The 23896-nt window shown below is 38.8% G+C and overlaps 1 protein-coding gene across 10 annotated transcripts in view; it reads left to right on the top strand.

Moving 5' to 3' along the window:
* BTRC (beta-transducin repeat containing E3 ubiquitin protein ligase) overlaps window positions 1-23896 on the top strand; it is a 204891-nt gene that overhangs the window by 28221 nt on the left and 152774 nt on the right. The gene's annotated exons all lie outside the window — the stretch shown is intronic.

The raw sequence follows: 23896 nt of genomic DNA on the forward strand, positions 1-23896 counted from the left end.
ATTTATTAAGGTTGTATTCACTAGATTTCTCTGTTGTAAAGGTATATTTGTAAGTATTCAGAGGAGCAAACTTGGAGACTGTGTAAATATCTTATTTCACAACATTGTTTCACGCAGTAGTTTTACCATCCATTGGTGATTCTTCTGTGATAGTTGTAAAATCAACCTATTTATTTTTAGGTAGTTCTAAATACTTTTTTTGTTTCTCAATTTTGAAATGGTGACTGTTTCCTATTTTGGAAAGACATTACATGGGCTTTATCATCTTTATTTCATTTTTGAACTTAGACCAATTAAAGTGTACTTTTTACATTGTAAAAGAGATAAAGATAACTTTTATCTTTAGTGCAAAACACTACTAAAGCTGCTTAGAGAATTGAGTTAAGTTTTTAAGGGCTTTTTGTAACAAAAAGTACGTCTGAATTCCCTGGAGGACTTGTTGGGCCTTCCCTGGAGCTTTTTTTTTTTTTTTCCCTGAGACAGGGTCTCACTCTTTCTCCCAGGTTGGAGTGCTATGGTGCTATCACAGCTCACTGCAGCCTTGACCTCCCAGGCTCAAGTGATCCTCCCACCTCAGCCTCCTTAGTAGCTGGGACTACAGGCGTGCACCACCACGCCTGGCTAATTTTTTTATTTTTCATAGAGACAGGGTTTTGCCCATGCTGAGTTTGCCATTCTTTAGGCCTGGGTTGGGGTCTGAGAATTTGCATTTCTAACTAGTTTACAGGTGATGCTGCTGGTTTTGGGACTACACTTTGAGGACTGCTGTGGCTTCTATAAGTCTTCCTTTTTTGAAAAAAAAAAAAAGGCTAGTCAAGTTCTGAAGCAATTGGTTGTGAACACCTGCACTTGCCATTCGAGCAGATATTTTGCTCATGATTATTTGGACCGTTTTCTTCCTTTCTTCTTTTCTTTCTTCCTTTCTTTCCTTCTTTCCAGGCTGGAGTGCAGTGGTTCGATCATAGCTAATTGCAACTTTGAATGCCTAGGCCCAGGGAGCCCTCTCGCCTCAGCCTCCTAAAGTGCTGGGGTTACAGGCATGAGCCACTGTGCTGACCCTGGGCTACTTTTCTACTTGTTTGCTTTCTTTAATAGATATGAGAATAATATGGATATAGTATAGCAGAGTAAGTTGAAGTTTGTATTAGGGGATTTTGATGAATGTTGGGAAAATTTTGGCAATTGGCTAAATTACTGAATAGGATCTCATTAACCTAGCTAATTCAAAATTATCTATGTTTTAATGAAAATGGTTGTAGGGTATTTTATCTATTTGTTTATTTATTTTTTAGAGATGGAGTCTTGCTGTGTTGCCCAGGCTGGACTCAAACTCCTGGGCTCAAAAGTGATTCTTCCGTCTCAGCCTCCCAAATAGTTGCCGGAACCACAGGCTTGTATCACCATGCCCTGTCTAGGTTATTGTAAAACATATTTGTAGCATTTATATTTGTTGAATTTTCTTTACTTCGCTCAATGAAGTACCAAATTAGGTATCCATAGTGATCAGTTTGTGCTTTCAGTATTTAATCTCTGTTATACTTTAGCAACTGGTTTTGTTAAGTCTGCGCAATTAGTGAAGCAAGTGGCAAATTTGTTACGTCATAGAGATTATTTTCACTTTACGGAAGTTGGCCATCAGCCCTCCTTCTTTGAGTCTCCTATTAGAAATACTATAAACATCAGTGAGAAGAGGATGACCTTAATATTTGCTTCCCAGGCTAAATCACAGCCTTGAAGCAGCTATTTCTTTCTGAATAAAAAGTTTAATTTCACGCCCTGATTAGTGCCAGTACGTGCAGGTAGATACTTATGTTATGTAGCTAAACTGATTTGCCTTTGCAAATTACTTGCCAGTCAGCAGAACTATAGTTTCTTATGAGTAGTTTATGGTAAATTATAGTTCTAGTTAGTAAGTTCTGTGTGTTTTTTTAAAGTGTGTTATTTATTAGATACGAGTAGGAATCAGTCACTAAATTTTGGCCAGACTAGCAGTTGACTAACAGCTTTTTTCAAAGGCTCAAGTTTGGACTAACAGTCCAGCCAATTAGCAGTAGGAAAGAGTGAGATCTTATTTTCAGTTGATTTGAAAATATACACAGGACCTAGAAAGAGTGGTTTCTGATGGAAAAGACCTAAGGAGAGATTATTTTTCTTATTGAGAAGTAAAATACATTGTGGTTAAAAATTGAGACCTTTGAGAGGCTTAAAAAATAGGAAGATCAACTGAGGGCAAGACATAGAAGGTTTTGAAATTGTGGGACACTACTTAACTGAATTTTTAATTGCTTAATTGAAACTATGGAGTTTTAAACACTTTTAAGATGAACTGGGGCCAGGTTTGGTGGCTGTCACCTGTAATCCCAGCACTTTGGGAGGCTGAGGTGGGAGGATTGCTTGAGGCCAGGAGTTTGAGACCAGCCTGGTCAACTTAGCAAGACCCATGTCTCTACAAACAGAACAAAACAGAACAAAATTAGCCTGGCATGGTGGTGCACACCTGTAGTCCCAGCTACTTGCTTTGAGGCTGCAGTGGGCTATGATTCCTCCATTGCATTCCAGCCTGGGACACAGAGTGAGATCCTGTCTCTAAAAAAAAGAAAGAAAAAATTAGCCTGGCGTGGTGGCGGGCACCTGTAGTCCCAGCTACTCAGGAGGCTGAGGCAGGAGAGTGGCGTGAACCCGGGAGGTGGAGCTTGCAGTGAGCCGAGATCGCGCCACTGCACTCCAGCCTAGGTGACAGAGCGAGACTCTGTCTCACAAAAAAAAAAAGAAAAAGAAAAAGTGAAACTGACTTTTTTTGAACTTGGATGAAGGATAGATGGATGAATTAGAAGGAAGCAAAATACTATTTCCTTAATAAATGTATCATTTGTCTTATCTAAAATGTCACTAAATTTGCATGGAGTCATAGGATTTAAGAGTCTAGAAGGACCATCTAATTCAAGGCTTTTTTTTTTAAATTTAGTTTTTCTATTTTCTTTGTTCTTTCTTTCTTCTTCTTTTTTTTTTGTGTGTGTGTTCTTCTACTTGATAATTCAAGGCTTCTTAACCTTTTTATGGTTATGGACTTCACTGAAAATCTTGTATCACAGGATCCTTCCTCTTCCCAGACACACACACACACACACACACACACACACACACACACACACACACACACACACACACACACACACACACACACACGTTTTGTACAAAATTTCAGGAGGTTCAGAGATCCCTGAATCCTATCTATGGACCCTGGGTTAAGAACCCTGATCTAGCTTGTTTTTTTTTTATTCTTGCATAGTATAGTTTTATTTAAAACGTTTTGCTGATAATTATTATTTTAATATAACTAAGTTGTGACCTGTTTTAATAAGGGTCTGACTGTAAAACTTGAGCTTCATCATAAAGTGCCATTTTGAGAAGCTAATGAAATGTTGAGTATGTTGCCTAGTAGTGTCAGGAAAAATGGTACAGAGATGACTTGGCTGGTAGTTATCAAAAATCCTCCCAGAACATCCTGTTCTCATTCCCCTAGCTATTCAGGCAAGCGGCCACAATTAATCCCTGTCTATGATGATGTAATTTTACTTTTCAGGATATATGGACAGATACACTTAAATCCTTTGATTATTATTCTACTGATATTTCCAGGACCTTTCTATTTTTATAAGTTTTATTAAAGATGTAGTATAACCAAGCAAATGCCCAGCAAGGTCAGTTTACTCTAGTAAGTACACTCTGCATCTAGAAGCATGTGGAATAAACTCTGTTCTGTCAAGGTCAGCCTTAAACATTGTCAACATGTTCACTTATTTATGCTCTGCAGTTCTGGGGAGGCCTGGGAAACATTCATCTTCTTTTCTTTTTCTTCATCCTCTTAAGGTATCAACACTGACAATGCTATCTATCTAATTAGCTCATTCAAGAAAGACTTTTTTGTGATAATTTTAGATCAGCAGTACACTTTGGCCAGAAAACCTGGTTTGGATTTTATCTTATGTTATCCCACATGCTACTTAGAAAAAGAGTTTTTATGAGATATCGATAAAAAGTATTGTGGAATACTTCTTCTTTTTAAAAATGAGCACATGAAGAACCAAGGACTTGTTTGACTTGCCAGTGTCACAATTGATGACAGCCTGAATTAGAGCCCACATTTCCTAAGTCCAAGTCTAGTTGGTGCTTTTCCGAGTCTTTGTTTTATTTGTGGTTTAGCTTGTGTTTCTTCTACTGATAGGTGAATTGGTGGGGGGTGTTTTTAATTAGTACTTTTGTGATTTGTTTAAGAAAGCCTTCCCTAATTTAAGATCATGAAAATAGCCTCATATTTTCTACTAGAGACTTTTTGAGTTTTGGTTTTTACGTTTAGAATTTTAGTCTTTCTAGAATTGATTTTTGGGTTTGATGTGAGGAAGGGATTCCATTTCACTTTTTTCCATATGGATTTACAATGGCCCCCAGCATCATTTATTGGAAGAACATGCATTCTCCATCAATCTGCAGTGTTATCTCCCTCATAAATCATGTCATTACATGTATTGATCAGTTTTTGGACTCATTCTGTTCTATTGTTCATTTATTTATATCAGTGCCATACTATCTTATTCATATAGCTTTTTTTTGGGCAAATCTTTTCTATTTTAAAAAATTCATATTAAAAATTTAACATAATAAGTGTACATATTTATGGGGTATATACTGATATTGTGATACATATAGTGATCAGATTAGTAATTAGTGTATGTATCTCAGTCATTTATTTTTTTTTGTATTGGGAACATTCAGTATTCTCCTTCTAGCTATTTGAACTATATAATATTTTATTGTTAATTATTGTCATTCTACAGTGCTATAGAACACTAGGACTTATTCCTCCTATATAGCTCACACTGCTTTATAATACACCTTTTTTATGGTAGTTAAGGTCTCATACCTTATTTTCTTCTTGGCTATTTGTGGCTTTTTATACCTTCATGGGACTTTTTTTTTTTTTTTGAGATAGCCTCACTCTGTCGCCCAGGCTGGAGTGCAATGGTGCGATCTTGGCTCACTGCAACCTCTGCCTCCTGGGTTCAAGCGATTCTCCTGCCTCACCTTCCCGAGTTGTTGGGATTACAGGTGCCCACCACCACACCTGGCTAATTTTTTTTTTTCTTGAGACGGAGTCTTGTTCTGTCGCCCAGGCTGAAGTGCAGTGGTGCGATCTCTGCTCACTGCAAACTCTGCCTCCCAGGTTCAAGCGATTCTCCTGCCTCAGCCTCCTGAGTAGCTGGGATTACAGGTGTGTGCCACCATGCCCAGCTAATTTTTGTATTTTTAGGAGAGACGGGGCTTTGCCATGTTGGTCAGGCTGGTCTTGAACTCCTGACCTCAGATGATCTGCCTGCCTCGGCCTCCCAGAGTGCTGGGATTTCAGGTGTGAGCCACCATGCCCAGCCTTTGGAAATTTTTATAGATAGCTTGTCAAGTTCAAAAGCAACAAATAGCTAAAGGCAAAAATATACTAAACCTATTGGGATTCAAGTTAGTTGATTCTTGATAGAAACCAAAGTATGGAGTTACTTCAAAATTAAAAACTAAAATTTGAGAACTTTTAGCTAGGAAAGATGGCTTTCTTTTGTTTTGTTTAGAGGAGAATCTTGCTCTGTTGCCCAGGCTAGAGGGTAGTGGTACAATCATAGCTCATTGTAACATCAACCTCCTGGGCTCAAGTGATCCTCCTGCCTCAGCCTTCCAAGTAGCTAGGACTACAGGTAACACCACACCACACCCAGCTAATTTTTATTTTATTTTATTTTATTTTTTATTTTTTTGTAGAGACAGGGTCTCTCTCTGTTGCCCAGCTGTTCTCGAACTCTTGGCCTGAAACAATCTTCCTGCTGTGGCCTCCCAAAGTGCTGGGATTACAGGCAGGTGCCACCGCCCCGCCTGTGTTTATTGATTGACTGAGACAGGGTCTCATTCTGTTGCCCAGGCTGGAGTGCAGTGGCATGATCTCAGCTCACTGCCGCCTCGACCTCCTGGGTTCAAGTGTTCCTCCCACCTCAGCTTCCCAAGTAGCTGGGACTACGGGTGCCCACCACCACGCTTGGCTAATTTTTTTGCATTTTTGTAGAGGTGGGGTTTTGCCATGTTGCCTAGGCTAGTCTTGAACTCCTGGCCTCAAGCAATCTGCCCACCTCAGCCTCTCAAAGCGCTGGGATTACAGGCGTGAGCCACTGCACCCAGCCCAGCCTGTTTTATTCTTAATGTTAAGAGATAGTTGGATATGATGAAAGAGCACTTTATTGAGCCAGATCACTTAAGCATTTGACCTTTAGACAAGTCTTTTATTTATGTTAGAGTTTCTTAACCCTTGGGCCTTGGCCCTCTTCTCTTTCCTGTCTACACTTTGTTCCTAGATGATCATCTATTCCTTTTGCTTTGAAATACCATCTGTGGGCTGATGATTTCTAATGGGCTAATAGTCTCTAACCCATCCTTTTACTGTGACTTCTACCTTTATGTATTCAACTGATTATCCACTTGAATGTTGCATAATTGTGATTTTTTGTGTTTTTTTTTTTTTTTTTGCTGATCTTCCCATACTAATAAATGGTGCCACCGTTTATCCAGTTACTGAAGCCTGAAACCTGGAATCATCATTGGCTCCTCACTTTTTCTTATGCCGATATGCAATTCACAAGATTTTATCTGTTCTACTTCCAAAATACATCTCAAATTCGTCTACCCCTCTCTGCCTACACTGCTATCAACTTACTTTGGGTTATTATCATTTCTTTTATGGAAAAGTTTAACAGTTTTCTAGCTACTCTCCCCTTTAAATCTAGTCTGTATCCACACAATAGCCAGAGTGATCTTTCAGAGATCTAAAATGTTCTAATATCTTCCTTTTGGACTAAAGCTATGCATGGTAAACTTTGTTGTTTTGCCTGGCAGAGCTGGTCCTTTCCCACCTATGTCTTTGACCCTGTTAGGTCATTACTCCCAGTCTTCAGTTACAGTCAAGTTACACTGGCCTTTTGCCAAACACCTTTTTTTTTTTTTTTTTGAGACAGGGTCTTTCTCTGTTGCCCAGGCTGGAGTGCCGTGGAATAAACACAGCACAGCTCACTGCAGTCTTGACCTCCTGGGCTCAAGTGATCCTCCTGCCTCAGCCTCTGGAGTATCTGAGACCACAGGTGCATGCCACCATGCCTGGCTAATTTTTAAATTTTTTGTACAGACAGGGTCTCACTATGTTGCCCAGCCTGGTCTTGACCTCTTGGGTTCAAGCGATCTGTCTACCTCAGCCTTCCAAAGTGTTGAGATTATAGGTGTGAGCTAAATTTGCCAAACTCTCGCAAGACCACTATAAGGCCTTTGCATTGGCTGTTTTCTCCAACTCTGACTTTTTGCTTGAGTCCTTCGTTTATCCTTTATATCTCAGTTCTAATCACCTACTTAGAGCCTACCCTATCTAAAGTAAATGCCCCTTTCCTTATTTGTCTATTATTTCTACTAGAAAAGAAAATAAAGCCCATGATAGTAAAATTTTGTGTTTTACTCTTGAGTATATCCCAGTGCATGACATGTGGTAGACAATAAATACTTGTGAAGTCACTCACTTTCTTTTTTTTCATTTTGTAAAATGGAAGCTGATGATAAACTGCCCATCCTGCTTCCTGGAGTCATTGTAGGGAATAAAGCAAACAATGTTTATCAGTTTTGATGTCCTGGTATGATTTTTTTTTTTTTTTTTGAGACGGAGTCTCGCTTTGTTCCCCAGGCTGGAGTGCAGTGGTGCAATCTCTGCTCACTGCAAGCTTCACCTCCCGGGTTCACGCCATTCTCCTGCCTCAGTCTCCTGAGTAGCTGGGATTACAGGTGCCCGCCACCACGCCCGGCTAATTTTTTGTATTTTAGTAGAGACGGGGTTTCACCATGTTAGCCCGGATGGTCTCAACCTCCTGACCTCGTGATCCTCCCGCCTCGGTCTCCCAAAGTGCTAGGATTACAGGCGTGAGCCACCGTGCCCAGCCTGGTATGATAATTTTTAATAAATGAGCTTTAGTTTTTTAAAAGACATTAGAGCAAATTTGAGAAAGTACAAAATAAAAAAAAGCAGCCTGCCATCCCACACAACCACTTTTATTTAACTTTGTTTGTCTTAAAAAAAAAAAAAAAAGAAAGAAAGAAAAACAACAACTTTTAAGGGTGAATGTACTGTCCAGCACTCTCTTTCTAATTTTCCTGTCCCAAGCAGCTTCCAAACACTTTAAGGAGGTGCATCAGTTAAGATAGATTAATTTTATACTTTTTAAGACTTGTAGGGAATTCATTTATGTATTTTGAAACTTGTGTGGAAAGAAGTAAATAAAAATGGTTCTTTATCAAATTTAGAAATTTTACTCTTGATAATTAAAGTTTTTATAAGAATTTTGCCTAAAGAACTTTTCTTGAAACTAGCCTGTATATAATCAGGATTTCTTGATATGGAATACAATCTGATTTGTCTTTTAAAACAACTTGTACAGGTTACTATTTATCCTGTGTGGTAACTACCGCTCCTGCTGTGATTCAAATATTTCAGCCCTTAAGCAGTTATATTAGGCTTGGGGAATAGTGTAATTTGAAGCCCTTGGAACATCTTTTTGAATTAGAAAAGCAATTCTCAAAATAAATATATTCAGCTGGGAGAACTACTTTTTTGAAATTTATTACTTTGGAATATATAAAGTTTGGTCATCTTTGGAAGTAGAGATCTAATTTACCAGCAAATGGAGTTTATAATACTAAGATATAGTATTGTTTGCAAATAAAATTATTTGTTTTTGTGTCTTAGGTTAATAAATTGTCTCTGAGTCAATTGTTACAACAAATACCAAATGGAAAAATTGCTTTCATTTCTTAGCATAGGCACAACCTTCGTAGTTCAGCCTTCCCAAAATGCTCTTTGTTCATCTGATGTACGTTGGAGAGACTCTTTATAAAAATGGCAATGTTGACATGTACCTTAATTTGCTATGTTCTTTTAAAAATAAATTTGGGAAATTTGCTCTCTAGAACAGTAGCCTCCTAACCCATCAGAAACATTTTAAGGACTTATCCTAAATATTCTTACTTCTTAATTTGCAAATTGCAAATTGTACTCATGCCCTGCCATCATTAGCTACTATATTAAGGCACAATATATACACTTAGGGTAAATAAATATAAATAAGTAAATATATATGTGTAAATTATGTCCAGATAGTTGTAATGATAATGTCTTTGGTTTATTCACATATGGTTAGTTCAATATTATTTTTACCTTGTAAAGTGACTAATGAAGGGCTTGTGCAAAGAATTAGAGAAGAGTCAATTGACAGTTTACTTAAAACTAACTAATATTCTTTTTTTTTTTTGAGGCGGAGGCTTGCTCTGTCGCCCAGGCTGGAGTGCAGTGGTGCTATCTCAGCTCACTGCAACTTCCGCCTCCCGGGTTCAAGTGTTTCTCTTGCCTAAGCCTCCCATGTAGCTGGGATTACTGGCGTGCGCCACCACGCCCGGCTAATTTTTGTATTTTTGATAGCGACTGGGTTTCACCATGTTGGTCAGGCTGGTCTCAAACTCTTGACCTCGTGATCTGCCCGCCTTGGCCTCCCAAACTGCTGGGATTACAGGCATGAGCCACTGCACCCAGTGAAAATATTCTTAAATTCTGAGCACACTTAAGTTTTTTGCAATATGCCCAAAGAGAATGAATGAGGGAAGAAACCATTGGCAACCCCTTTGTGCTGTGGAATTCCCAATCTTCAGTAAGTGACATTTAACCATTTAACATCAGATTAGGGGAACACGTATCAAAAAAATTTTTAAAGATTATTTTTTAAACTAAAAATTAATTGAAAGTTTGTTGTTGTTGTTGTTGTTGTTGTTTTCTTTTTGAGACAGAGTTTTGTTCTTGTTGCCCAGGCTGGAGTGCAGTGGCGGCATGGTCTTGGCTCACTGCAACCTCCGCCTCCCAGGTTCAAGCGATTCTCGTACCTCAGCCTCCCAAATAGTTGGGATTACGGGTGCCCACCACCACACCTGGCTAATTTTTTTGTAGTTTTAGTAGAGACAGGGTTTCACCATAGTAGAGACAGGGTTTCACCATGTTGGCCAGACTGGTCTCGAACTCCTGACCTCAGGGGATCCACCTGCCTTGGCCTCCCAAAGTGCTGGAATTATAGGTGTAAGCTTCCGCACCCGACCAATTAAAAGTTTTAATATTCCCCCTGTGGTGTTATGTATGTATACATAGGTTTTCATCCATGGTCCTGGTTCATAACTCCCATATCCCTTTTTATGGTCTTTTGTTAATAATGTTGGGTGTGTTAGGCCTCAGCCGCAGACCTCAGGAAATAGTCTGTCTCCTGCCCTTCTTTCACCTACCCCAGGGCAGGACTCTAATCTCCCACCACCTCCTTTCTGATTGTGGATCTTAAGACCCTCCACTGAGAGGGTCCCACCTCATACCCTCGTGGGAGGAAGGAATGCTTCCATAAAAACTCAAGAGGACTGGGTTTGGAAAGCTTCTGGATAGCTGAACACATGGAGATCCCTGGAGGGTGGTGTGCCCAGGGAGTCATGGCAGCTCTGAGCCCCTTCGCCCATACCTTGTTCTATGGGTCTCTTCATCTGTATTCTTTGCAATATCCTTCATAATAAACCAGCAGATATAAGTAAGTGTTTCCCTCAGTTCTGTGAGCCACTTCAGCAAATTAATTGAACCCACAGAGGGGATCATGGTAACCCCAACTTGAAGCCAGTCAGTCAGAAGCTCCAGAGGCCCAGAGTTGTGACTGATATCTAGGGATATGGGGGACAATCTTGGAGCTCTCAAGATGAGGCCCGAGGCTCTCTTTTAAGGGGTGTTCTGGATAAGTCATAGCAGTTAACAAGAATGCTAGGACATACAGGGACACATAATTCATCAGTCCTGTCAAAGTACATCACAAAAATCCAGTATCATTATTCCAACAGCATTTCAGTCTTGGGGTTAGGGTTGAAGTTAGACAAAACAAAAACAACCCACATTTGGTCACAGAGAAGTCTTCTGTGTTGATGATTATTGTAGTATGAGAGTAGTGGAAAAACACGAGGTTGGAAAGAGTCTTTCCCTACACACTCCCCCACCCTGGAGGATCATCTTGCCTACCTCCTGGCATGTGTACACCCTGCTTTGGAAACCACCTTGCCTCACACAAGGGATGAAAATGCATTGTGGCAGAATTGAGTTCTTTGTCTTTTCTCATTTTCTCTCCAGATTTCATATATTGTTGAAAAGCAGTTGAATGAGAAAACTAATCTTTCGAACAAGCAGAGCCAGTGTAATGCAGACTTCGTAGACTGTAGAGCATGTCCCTCTAAAACTGAGTGTATAATTGAGTCTGTACCTAGGACTTCCAGGGCTTTTAGTAATTAAATGATAGATTTTATAGAACGCAGACATTGTTTAGCTAAAAAGAGATATTTCCATCTCAGTTCTATTTAGAAGATATTATGGAGCTAGAAGTGGAGATCTATGACTAAGGGCATGTTGAATTTTTTAATGAAAGAAGGGGACTCTGGTAATTAATTTTTTATGATAATGTATTCTTTCAATTTGGAAATGGTTCGAGTACGAACTCAATTATTTTCAAATATAAATTTTGGAAATGGGATATTTTTAGATCTAATTGCCAATGACTAATATAATGAATCTTTATAAAAATACTATTTTGTATCTTGGAGGTTGGGGGACATGTAGATGTCGCTTAAAATCATTGAAAAAGTACTCTTTTTGCAGCATCCTGCTTGCCTGGCTTGTGGATTTCACCTTGTTTCTGCTGGGGATATTAGTTTGTTTCTTAAATAAGGATTTTTGTCTATTCCTTCAGTTGTCTAGTTTCAAAGGTAAAGCTTAAAGCAGGTCCTTCTTCCGCTTCCCCACTCCACAAAATACACAGTCACAGACTGACTAGTTATGAGTAAAACAAAAGCAAACTACCTCTTAATCTAGGAACAGAGAAGAAATAAAGAAGTCCCTATTTCAGAGAGAGTAAGGGTTAAAATTCTTACTAGTCCGGGCAGGGTATAACACTCTTGAGAAGAGTGATAAGGGCTTTCCCAGTAGCCTGCAGTTCCCTGTAGAGTAGTACATTAGACTTGTCAGATTAGGGCAAGAATAGCAATTTGACCAGTGAGTTCCAGCAGGTGTAACAGCAAAAGCACAGATTTCTTACACATACATGTAATGCATGTCTGCTTATAGCGGACAGCCCTTGAGATGAGGTCTGAGGTGTTCTGGATGAGTCATAGCAGTTACCAAGAATGCTAGGACATACATGCACAGATAATTCACCAATCCTGTCAACGTGCATCACAAAAATCCAGTCTCACATGATTCCAACAGCAGTAGCGCCTAAATTCACCTTATTGCACTGTAACAAAATTGTATCATCTTGTGTATAGCCTAGGATCTACTGGCTTCAGCTAATGTAGAAGTCATTATCACTAGGTGGCATTTGCTTGGGGAGTTGAGGCCTCACACAGAGGGATTTTCCTGAGGTTTCCTACCAATACAGCAAACTCTAAGGAAAGAAGAAGGTAGGGTTGGAGAGAGATGGGGTTTTGCATATTATTTCAGCCCATTCCATTGGTTTAATTTTCGTGTGAGAGTCTAGCCAGGCAGGCTAGGATTGGAAATTATTTTGTCTGACTCTTTGCCCCCCTTTTTTCCCAACACCCTCTGTGCTGCTGTTCTTCCTCCCTTGACTGTAAGTAGTGTAACCCTCCCTTTTGCTCCAGCTGCTTTATTTTCATTATCATTGTCTAGGGGTTCCTCATTTTCCTGAGTGTGGAAAAGATTCTAAAGAAAAGACCTTGATCCAGTAATTAATTTTGCTCTTAACATTTACAGACCCTTCCTCTCCTTAATAAAAATGGCTAAAATACAAATTGTTAAATTGTTATTTCAGAATTTGAAATAACAGTAGATTTTTTTCTTTAAAAAATGAACTTAAGAAAATGATCATGCTATGAAAGATCTTAGATTTATTTTTGGTTCTCAGGTTTGGTTAATAAATTATATTTTTCAGTTCATTGCATACTACAAATTTATTATCTCTGCTGTGATTAAAATTAAAATGTATCTTGTTACATTAGTATGTGAAAATTAGTTCTATCCTGTAAAAATACTACCATATTATGAATAATCTTTTACATGCCTGTAGGGGACTAATAGGAAATTTAGTAATATTTGCATATTTTTTCCTTAAATAGTAGTAATATTTCCATGTTTTGTTTGTAAGCGACAAATATGTATATATATATTCATAGGTATTTTTTATATGATGGGAGAAGGTTTTGTATTTTTGTTTTTTGCCTCAGCTTTCCCAGCTGTAGGGAGAGGTTTTTAATATATCTTTGTAGTTGATCAAAGTTATAAGGGATCTGAACTTATTGATTTAAGCTATTAAAGATAACCTTTGCATACACAAAGTTCTGTTATAGCGAATACTGGTACAACAAAGAGTCATAACAATAGAGTTCTTTAAAAAACACACTGTCTTTGCTCTCATTTCCCAACATGATGGACCTAGTAATGGATATGGTGATCTAGTAGCCAGAATATTTTAAAATTTTTATACCGCCAATTAGAATAATGCTTTTCTTTAATTTTTGTCAGTGAATGTGAGTTTTTATAAATGCTCATTTTATACTGTAAAAGTAGTTGAACTTTATCAATTTCTGCAAGATTCTGCCACTATGCGAAAACTTGAATGGGAGGTGAAGATTTTTTTTTTTTTTTTTTTTTGGTAGAGACATGGTCTCACTGTGTTGCCCAGGCTGGTCTCGAGCGAGGTAAAGATTTTAAATGGAGTTCAGCTAGTATTAAGCCCACTACTCACTTGTTCTGTGGTACTCTTAACAAATAATGTTGGATTACGACAGCAAAATATGTGGTATAGAACTATTTTCATTTTTGATCTACTTAGGACAGGTATTAATGGACACTTTCTCATAGCTCATAATCATGTTGGTATTGCTGTCTCTTGTTTGTGAAAGTCTGTGGAAACATCAGTCACTACTAACGGTAGACAGTCTTTAGATTTCAGCAGATATTCAGCAGGGTTTGTTGATGTTTGTTTTTACATGATGAAAGTCCCTATCAAAGTAATTATATCTCCAAAAGATTTTTTTTTTTTTTTTTGAGACAGAGTCTCACTCTGTCACCCAGGCTGGAGTGCAGTGGCATGATCTTGGCTCACCGGAACCTCCGCCTCCCGGATTCAAGCAATTCTCCTGCCTCAGCCTCCAGAGTAACTGGGATTACAGGCATCTGCCACCACGCATGGCTAATTTTTTGTATTTTTAGTAGAGACGAGGTTTCACCATGTTGGCCAGGTTGGTCTCAAAGTCCTGACCGCAGGTGATCCACTCGCCTCGGCCTCCCAAAGTGCTGAGATTACAGGCATGAGCCACTGCGCCCAGCCTCTCCAAAAGATTTTAAAGTTAGGTGTTATGTTATTGAAATAAAATTCTTATATAAATTCTCTTATTTACTTTGTTAGTGGGGAAATCCAGTAACCTTAAGAATACAATCCTAAAATAAAGTTGTTACATATTGCAGAAAGGCAGAGTGATTGTGTTGTTATGGCAACTCAAATGGGGAAAATGAAAACAGCTCAGATAAGCTGCATCCTGTTGTCATGGCAACCACAGTTGTGGAAATGATTAAAGCTAGTCTAGAAAGGATGTATTGCAGCTTTAGTCCATTGAAAGTAAATAGTGTAAGAAAAGACAGGGGGAATTGGTTTTTGACAAAAGTTAAATCCCTCTGGTGCCACAAGTTGCTAGTACCACCATGTGTAGACAGATCTCTGTCCTTTCTAATTGTGTTTCAACTCAATTTTATTGCCTCAGATCATAATTGTGCTATGAAGGAAAGAAATGTAATAACTATGAAAAGCTTGTGAATAATGATTTTTTTGGTAGCAAATTTAGAAAGCAAAGTTAGGAAATTTATTTATTGAAAATGACTTTTAAAAAATAGGGTGTTTTCCTTTCCTCTTTCCCCCATTTCTCACCCAGTGCTTAATTTTCATTTTTTTCATACCCTCTTACTGTATCATTTTAGTCTTAAGTGTTGAATTGTAATATAAATATCTAATACCATGGCCATTGGTAAGGCATCACATGCAGCATTATGATTGCCTATGAACGGATTTGATGATAAATGATAAACATCCTGTAAGTGTGAATAAATTTATTTTAGCTCTATCTTTCAAACTTTCTCTGTAATCAAAGCTTCTTAAGTGTTTTTAAAAATGCCATTATTTCCTTCCCAAATTCCACTTGCTCATCATAGCAAGATATTTCATCCTAGTGGAGTGGAGACATGTTAGGAATAAACCTGATGAAAACCGTGGTCTTTGTTCAGCAGCTGGCTGCTTGCACAGGTTTTTGTGGTAATGGCATTGGCATCTCTGTATTAGAGTATTGATCTGCTGCTTGGTAGGTACTGTGTAAAATAAGTCTTCTAGTAAAGATGTATTAAAGTGGTTTAAGAGCAGTTTATATTACAAATAAGGTGGAAGAAGGTGGAGTTCTGTAAGACCGGACACATGCTATAAATATCCATAAAATTAAGTATTTTATCTAAAAATGTGTGTTGAAAATTTCTTTTTTTCTTTTTTTCTTTTTTTGAGACGGACTCTTGCTCTGTCGCTGGAGTACAGTGGCGCGATCTCGGCTCGCTGCAAGCTCCGCCTTCCGGGCTCACACCATTCTCCTGCCTCAGCCTCCCGAGTAGTTGGGACTACAGGCGCCCGCCACTGTGCCCAGATAATGTTTTGTATTTTTTAGTAGAGACTGGGTTTCATCGTGTTAGCCAGGATGTTCTCAATCTCCTGACCTCGTGATCCGCCTGCCTCGGCCTCCCAAAGTGCTGGGATTACAGGCATGAGCAACTGCGCCCAGCCGAAATTTTCTTATTTTAATTCATATTTAATTGCACATAGTTGAACATTATCTGAGTGTGAGTTGCGTACACTAATACCATCATCCTTTGCCCTTTAGTGGAGGATTTTATATTTGATGTTCCTGTGTTGTGGTTGAAAACTGCGTTGTAAACTCGTCAGTTATGAGAAATAATATTGACCATAGGAACAGTGTTTTAAAGTAATCCATTGAATATTTTCATGAAAATCCAGGTTGATTTTGCCTGAGCATAAGTTGGTCTTCATCAGTAACCTCTTCACTGTATACATTGCCTGGTTTTGCCTGGCTAACCGAAATCTGGCCTTTCATGTAGGTATAGAGAAGAAACCTTTTTTGTTTTTTTTCTTTTGAGGCAGAGTCTCACTCTGTTGCCCAGACTGGAATGCAGTGGTGCGATCTTGGCTCACTGCAACGTCCGCCTCCTGGGCTCAAGCGATTCTCCTGCATCAGCCTCCTGAGTAACTGGGACTACAGGCATGCGCCACCATCCCCGGCTAATTTTTTTGTATTTTTAGTAGAGATGGGGTTTCACCATGTTGGCCAAGCTGGTCCTGAATTCCTGACCTCAAATGATCCACCCACCTCGGCCTCCCAAAGTGCTGGGATTACAGGCGTGAGCCATCATGCCTGTCCAGAAACCTATTTTTAAAAAGAAGAAAAAGATGGAGGAGGAGAAGGGAGAACTATAACTAGAATCACCTTTTTTTTTTCTTTTTTTAGAATTTTTAAAAAGCTCATTCCTTTTTGCTGTTATTTAATGGTAGCAGGTCATGTATGACTCACGACTTAGGTCATACAACTTAGGCTATTAAATGGTTCAGATACCCAGCAAACAGTTCAAAGATTGCATTAACAAGCTAGCTAACATTTTGTAAAGGAGTTCAAAATGAAAGACTGTCAGTACCTATATTCCGTGTGCCTAGCTATTGTTGCCCCACTGGAATGTCACAATGCAAGGATGTGAATCGCCCTTTCTCCTAACAGAAGTTTTTAAAGCTAACAGATTTTAATAGATTTGCAAACAGAAGTTTGCAAGCAGAAGTTTGTAAATCTGTTAAAATGTTTTACATTAAAATTTGATGCACTGATTTTTAGATTCGTGTCTAAAGTAGGCAATATCATCAGGTTGTGCATTTGAGATTTACCAGTTTACATCTTGGCTTATGATAAATTGGATTGGAAGATCAGGTACTTTATTTTCCTGGAAGAAAAAAAAATTAGGTATATTCATCATTCCCATTTCACAATTTCTTGTCATATCTCACTTACTTCAGAAATACTCATTTTTGATCCTTCTTGTGAATATGTAACTCTTAATACTAATGTCCTGAGAGAAAGGAGAATTTCTTGTCTAACCTCAGTAATAACCATACCATCACAAAAGAAGGCCTCACAACGTATCAGGCAATCAAATAGCCAATAACCTGTTCTCCTGCTAAATTCCATAAACTGGATGGGGAGGGTAGATAATGTTCATTTTTGTTACTTACCAGGGAACATGACACTTGGTCTTTGAAATTATTTATTTCATATGTTGTAGCTGCCAATCAGTCAGTGATTTGCAAATAGCAAGGTAAATACACTGCTGAAAATGAGTTTCTTCTTTGTGCTGATCTGTGATGCGCGGGAAATCAGATGTAATATGGTTGCATTTATTTATGTAGGCATTTATTCTCTTTCTTAATGAGGAAGTAATTTTCTTTTCTCTACTTCTACACAAAAGTTAAATTAAGAAGTACCCAAGAGGGCTGGGAAACTTGGTTTGCAGTCATTGAAATACTGCTGAGTATCAGGGGATCCTTTCATGAGTGGAGTTTCCCTCTCCTTAAGAAGAAAGCTCCGGATAGCTCCCTTTTGAACTCATTGTTAGAGCAAACACATCTGTAGAGGAAGATGATCCATAAGTCTAATGCTAAGGATTTGCCTCCTCTCCCTATCAATGAGAAGGGTTTGCCTCCTCTCCCTGTCAAAGGATTTTACTCTGGCTTATTTGGCTGTTTTTGCCTGGGAAGTGAGGGGCAAGAGCTCTGATCTTTCCTATGACGCCCAGCCTGGCCTTAATATGTAGATTATTAACATGATACCAGCCTCTGTTGAGTCATAGCAACTGCTATGAACAAACATGTAAATCCATCTAGGGGAAAAAAAGAGTGTTGCAAATGCCTTTCATCAAAATGGAAGACTACTTCAACTTCTATTTGCTCTTCTTGTTATAACCAAGCTTTTTCTTTTTTCATTTTCCTCTGCCTTCCTTTCCCTCCTTTTTTCCATCCCCACTATCCTCCATCTTTCAGAAATATCAAAAGCTGAATCTTCCCACCGAACACTGCAATCATTTGAAATTTGTGTATAAGCCAGCTTCACATCATCAGAAATTGTGTAACCCCATGATTCCCAGGCCTCAGCTGGTAGCGTAGTTATTTCAAATAATATTTAATGCAATAAATTCTATGGCAATAAAAGAATTTGGACAGTCCCTTCAAACTTATTGCAATGAGATTTGACTTGAATTTAATACAATGAAGTTTCAGAATAGCCAAGTAATTTTGTTGTGGCATGATTTAAAGGGTATTTAAGTACAGGTATAGGTGATTGAGTTTGTAAAACCTAATCAGAGGTAAATTGCAGTTTCACTCTTATCACGTGAATGAGCATTCAAAAATACAGAAATTCTTTACTTAGCATAAGGTGATTTTTAACAGTGGGGCAAAGAGTGTAAGTGAACATCCTTAACTTTTTGTTCTGTCAAGGGGAGAATAAAGATACCACCTGGCTGTATGTATAAATTTGCTTACTAAGATGGTTGATTGATTTCTTGTAGGTGGGTATTAAAAATGGCTTTTTTGGTATAGAAAACACGTAGCATCAAGGCATTGTTGTGATGCCTTGCTGTCTTCTGATGTTGAATATTTTATGGGATTAAAAACAATTGTTTTTATCTTACTCTTTCAGATTCAACAATCTTATAGTAAAAGCAGCCATAGACCAAATATTTAGAATTTATTATGTTGATACAAATGAAAGAAACATAACTACAAATATTGAGTGAATTAAGAAAAAGAGGCTGCTTGCAGTGGCTCACACGTGTAATCCTGGCACTTTCTGAGGCTGAGTCGGGAGGATCTCTTGAGGCCAGGAGTTTGAGGCTGCAGCGAGCTATGATCATGCCACTGCACTCCAGCCTGGGTGACAGAGGGAGACCTCATCTCAAAAAAAAAAAAAAAGAAAAAGAAAAAGAAAAACAATGTTTCTTTCTAGAGTGCTTAGCAGGGCAAAAAAAGAAGGAAAAAAGAAAAACAGAATGTTGATGTTAGAAAAATTTGGTTATTGTCTTATGCTCTGGAGTTCTTACCTCAAGCCAGTGACTTTTAAGATCTTTTGTTTTCTGTACTGAAGCAGAATAGTGAAAATGTTTTTATAGGAAGTTATGAAAAAAAGTCTATATTAATTTGCTTTGGGTCATTCTAGTCTCTCTGGTAAATTCATAATTAGGAAGGCCTTTTTAAGGCTGTATGCTAGTCTCACAGGTATACCGCTACTTCATATCTGATAAATCTAAATTCATATGTGAGGAGGTTATGTTTTTTTAAAGCATATTATTTACACAATTCACTGGAATGGCTCCTTTGGAAGTTGGGTGACTCTCTTATGTAATTATGTACTTAGTAACCCTGCTCTACAAAGCAGTAGAAATTCAAGTAAGAATAATTTACTGCTTATGCATAGTTATTAGAATTTTAAAGCATTTGTTTGTTCAAAATTGTAGTTTATCAGTGTTATATTTGACTAATTGCCTACTTAATAAATAATAATGAATATAATTTATTTTAGAAGGCACCCAAATTTTAACAATTGTAAATAAACATTAGGAGCTGCTCCCCCTCTTCACTTTCTTGTTTAAAGGGATTCTCATCCCTTTAGTCCAAGTTTCGTGGAGAAAATCATTCCTATTTTAAAAATTCTATATTATAAGTATTATAGATGGACTTAAATTACAGAATTGTGGAATTTTATTGCTGTAAGGTAGTTAGAAATATCTTATTCTATCCATTTTACCAGCAAAGAAGGTGAAGTGTATAGAAATTAAGTGAACTTCTCAAAGTCATACAATTGGTTTGAGGACAAGTCTGTTCCACAACCTGATATGTCATGCCTTCTCAGTTGTCATGATAATTCAGCAGTTCATTTCACCAGGGATTCCTTGAACACTGCTGTGTGTACAACAGTGAGCTAAGCATCCAGAGGTTATAACAATAGTGTGAGTTTATATGGTCTAACAATAATGATATCAGACTAGTAATATTTTACATTTGAATCTCAGTTTTATCTGGTGTTTTCTAATGTTTATAAATGTTAACGTGTGGTGGCTAAACCTTTAAATCTCTTTTTCTCTACTAGATTATAACCTCTTTAAAAGCAGGGACTCATTTAGCTTTTGTAAAGTCAATCCAGTTTCATTTTTAAAGACTTAAAATTTCTAAGCATTGATGGCATTGTTGGAATAAGTGTAGCTTCCTGAGGTGTCTTCTCTGGGGACGATACACATTTCAAAATTGTATTTCTGTCTTCATCAAGTACTTTTCATTTCAAGTAACAGATTGCTTCATTCCCCCTTTAAGCAAGAAGGGAGAGTATTTTAAGGGTACAGAGATAGCTCATGGAACTAAAGGGAAAAAGATGTCCAGTAAGGCCCCATAAGGACTTGGAACCAGGCATTGGAATACCTTTAGGACACAAGGCAGCCGCCCTTGCATTCCTAAGATAAATCCTACTTAGTCATGGTGTATATTCCTTTTTCTGTGTTGCTGGATTTTATTTGCCATTATTTTGTTGAGGATTTTTGCCTATATGGCCATAAGGGATATTGGTCTATAATCTCCATTCTGCTGTTGAGACCATCCAGTGAGTTTAAAAATTTTATTTTCAGTTTTCACATTCCCATTTAGTTCTTCCCCTGACCCCCTTTTTTTACTTCCCCACTTTGAGACAGGTCTAGCTGTGTTGCCCAAACCAGAGTGCAGTAGCATGATCATGGCTCACTGCAGCCTCGACCTCTCAGGCTCAAGAGATCTTCCCACCTCAGCCCCTCAAGTAGCTGGGACTACAGGAATGTGCCACCAGGCTTGGCTAATTTTGTAAGAAATTTTCTGTAGAGACAGGGTCTTGCCCTGTTTTTCGGGCTCGTCTGGAACTCCTGGGCTGAAGCAAGCCTCCTGCCTTGGCCTCCCAAAGTGCTGGGATTATAGGCGTGAGCCACTGCACCTGGCCCATTTAGTTCTTTATATCTGTTGTTTCTTTGCTGGTACTCTCTTTCTTTCAAGAGTGTTTTTAGTTATTGGAACATTTTAATCCTATCTATGTGTATGTGTATATATATAAAAAAATTATATATATGTACATATATATATATATATAATTTTTTTTTTTTTTTTTGAGACAGAGTCTCGCTCTGTCACCCAGGCTGGAGTGCAGTGGCGCATCTCAGCTCACTGCAAGCTCCGCCTACCGGGTTCACGCCATTCTCCTGCCTCAGCCTCTCGAGTAGCTGGGACTACAGGCGCCCGCCATCATGCCCGACTAATTTTTTGTATTTTTGGTAGAGACGGGGTTTCACCGTGTTAGCCAGGAGGGTCTCAATCTCCTGACCTTATGATCCGCCCTCCTCGGCCTCCCAAAGTGCTGGGATTACAGGTGTGAGCCACCTCGCCCAGCCAATCCTAGCTATATTACAGTCTTTGCCTTTAAAGTTAATTTCAACATCTGTGCCATCTTGGTATTGGCATCTGTTGATACCAGTTGAAGTTTTCCCCTTTTTAGTATACCAAGTAATTTTTGTGTTATATCCTTGGCTTTTTTAATATTATGCAACTCAGTTTTGTTTAAATTGTATTGAAAATGTTGATATTTTTGTCAGGCATTCAACCCAGTTGGCTTCAGTCTACAAGTTGAGATTTCTGTAGGATTGTGGTTTCAATGTCTGTTACATTTTGAAAGCCTTTGCAGTTCTATTGAGATATATTCCATGCATGTGCCACTTGATGGCCATTGTGGAATCTGGATGATAGTCCATCTCGTAGTTCAGTTCTCAAAGTCTATGCCTGGCCGAGTGCGGTGGCTCACGCCTGTAATCCCAGCACTTTGGGAGGCCGAGGTGGGCGGATCACAAGGTCAGGAGATCAAGACCATCCTGGCTAATATGGTGAAACTCCATCTCTACTAAAAATACAAAAAATTAGCCGGGCGTGGTGGCAGGCGCCTGTAGTCCCAGCTACTCGGGAGGCTGAGGCAGGAGAATGGGATGAACCCAGGAGACAGAGCTTGCAGTGAGCCTAGATGGTGCCACTGCACTCCAGCCTGGGTAACAGAGCTAGACTCCGTCTTAAAAAAAAAAAAAAAAAAAAGTCTATGCCTTACTGTTTTGGGTTATATCCACCCATGTGCAGCTTGGGGGTGAACATAGGAGTTCATTAACCACTTTATGGGGCCATTTTCTTGAATTCCTCCCTCTGTACAATCTCCCCAGTACTATCTGGTTCCCTGGGGCCGCCTTTTTCAGTCCTCCAGCCAGAAAGCTAGGACTTTATGTAATCCTGCATCTGTTACTGCATATGGGGCTACGCAATGTGAGGCTAGAGGAAAAAAAAAAGCAATGAGGTTTTGTCTCACCCTTTTAGGATCACAACTCCTCTGATCAGAGAGGAAGGTTTCCTTACTTCAGAGTTTTAGCCTTCTTTGGGTCTCTGCTTCTGCTGTGGCTTTCCTCGTGGAATTGCTTTGAGAGAATAGCAAGAACTTTAAAGAAAAATGGGAGATTTTTGCCATTCTCTCTTGAGTGTTAGGATACTCCTTCTGCACTCCTTAAGCTAGAACTAGAGGGCTTTTCCTGGAGCTCTCTTTACTGACACCAATACCCACTTTTGGGTTTCAGGCAGCAGTCCAGGCTGGTGGATACTGGAGGAATAATAAAAAGATAAATTCATTATTGGTTCAGTGTTATGTAAAAGTCTTCTCCAATTACCTGCTAGTATTTAATTTTTTGAGTCTTCAAATAGTTGTTCTATATGTTCTGTCCATTTCTTAGTGGTTGCCTTCAGTGGGAAATACAGGATGGAGTGCACTTACTCCATCTTACATGGAACTAGAACCCCTTCTAGTTAATTATCCTTTTGATATTGATTTATGCTAGTCAACAACATACACTGCAAGTTCAGTCCTTTGAGCTTCCTTCATGGCCCATCTTACAGTCTGTTTTGGTAAAGTGTAGCAAGTGTGCTTGAAAAGAATGTGTGTGTATACTGCAGTTGTTGGGTGAAGTGTTCTAGATAAATCATTACATCAAGTTTATTATTACTGTGCTTGTCACTTCTTTGTTGCTTATTCTATCAATAGCTGAGAGAGTTATGTTAGGCTCTCAAACTATGTAGATTTGTGTATTTTCCCTTTAGTTCTGAGTTTTTTGCTTATTTTGAAATTGTTAGTAGTAGTACATATACTTTTAGGATTATTCTCGATGAATTAACCTTTTTATAATTATGAAATAGTCCTCTTTATTACTGCTTATACTTTTTTTTTTTTTTTTTTGAGACGGAGTCTCGCTCTGTCGCCCAGGCTGGAGTGCAGTGGCACTATCTCAGCTCACTGCAAGCTCCGCCTCCTGGGTTCATGCCATTCTCCTGCCTCAGCCTCCCGAGTAGCTGGGACTACAGGCGCCCACCACTACGCCCGGCTAACATTTTGTATTTTTAGTAGAGATGGGGTTTCACCGTGGTCTTGATCTCCTGACCTCGTGATCCGCCCGCCTCAGCCTCCCAAAGTGCTGGGATTACAGGCGTGAGCCACTGCACCTGGCCTACTGCTTATACTCTTTGTTCCGAGGTAAACTTTCATGTTAACATAGCCATCTTTTTTTTTTTTTTTT

Source organism: Gorilla gorilla, chromosome 8 (genome assembly GCF_029281585.2).
Source record: "Gorilla gorilla gorilla isolate KB3781 chromosome 8, NHGRI_mGorGor1-v2.1_pri, whole genome shotgun sequence".
Taxonomy (NCBI): Eukaryota; Metazoa; Chordata; class Mammalia; order Primates; family Hominidae; genus Gorilla; species Gorilla gorilla.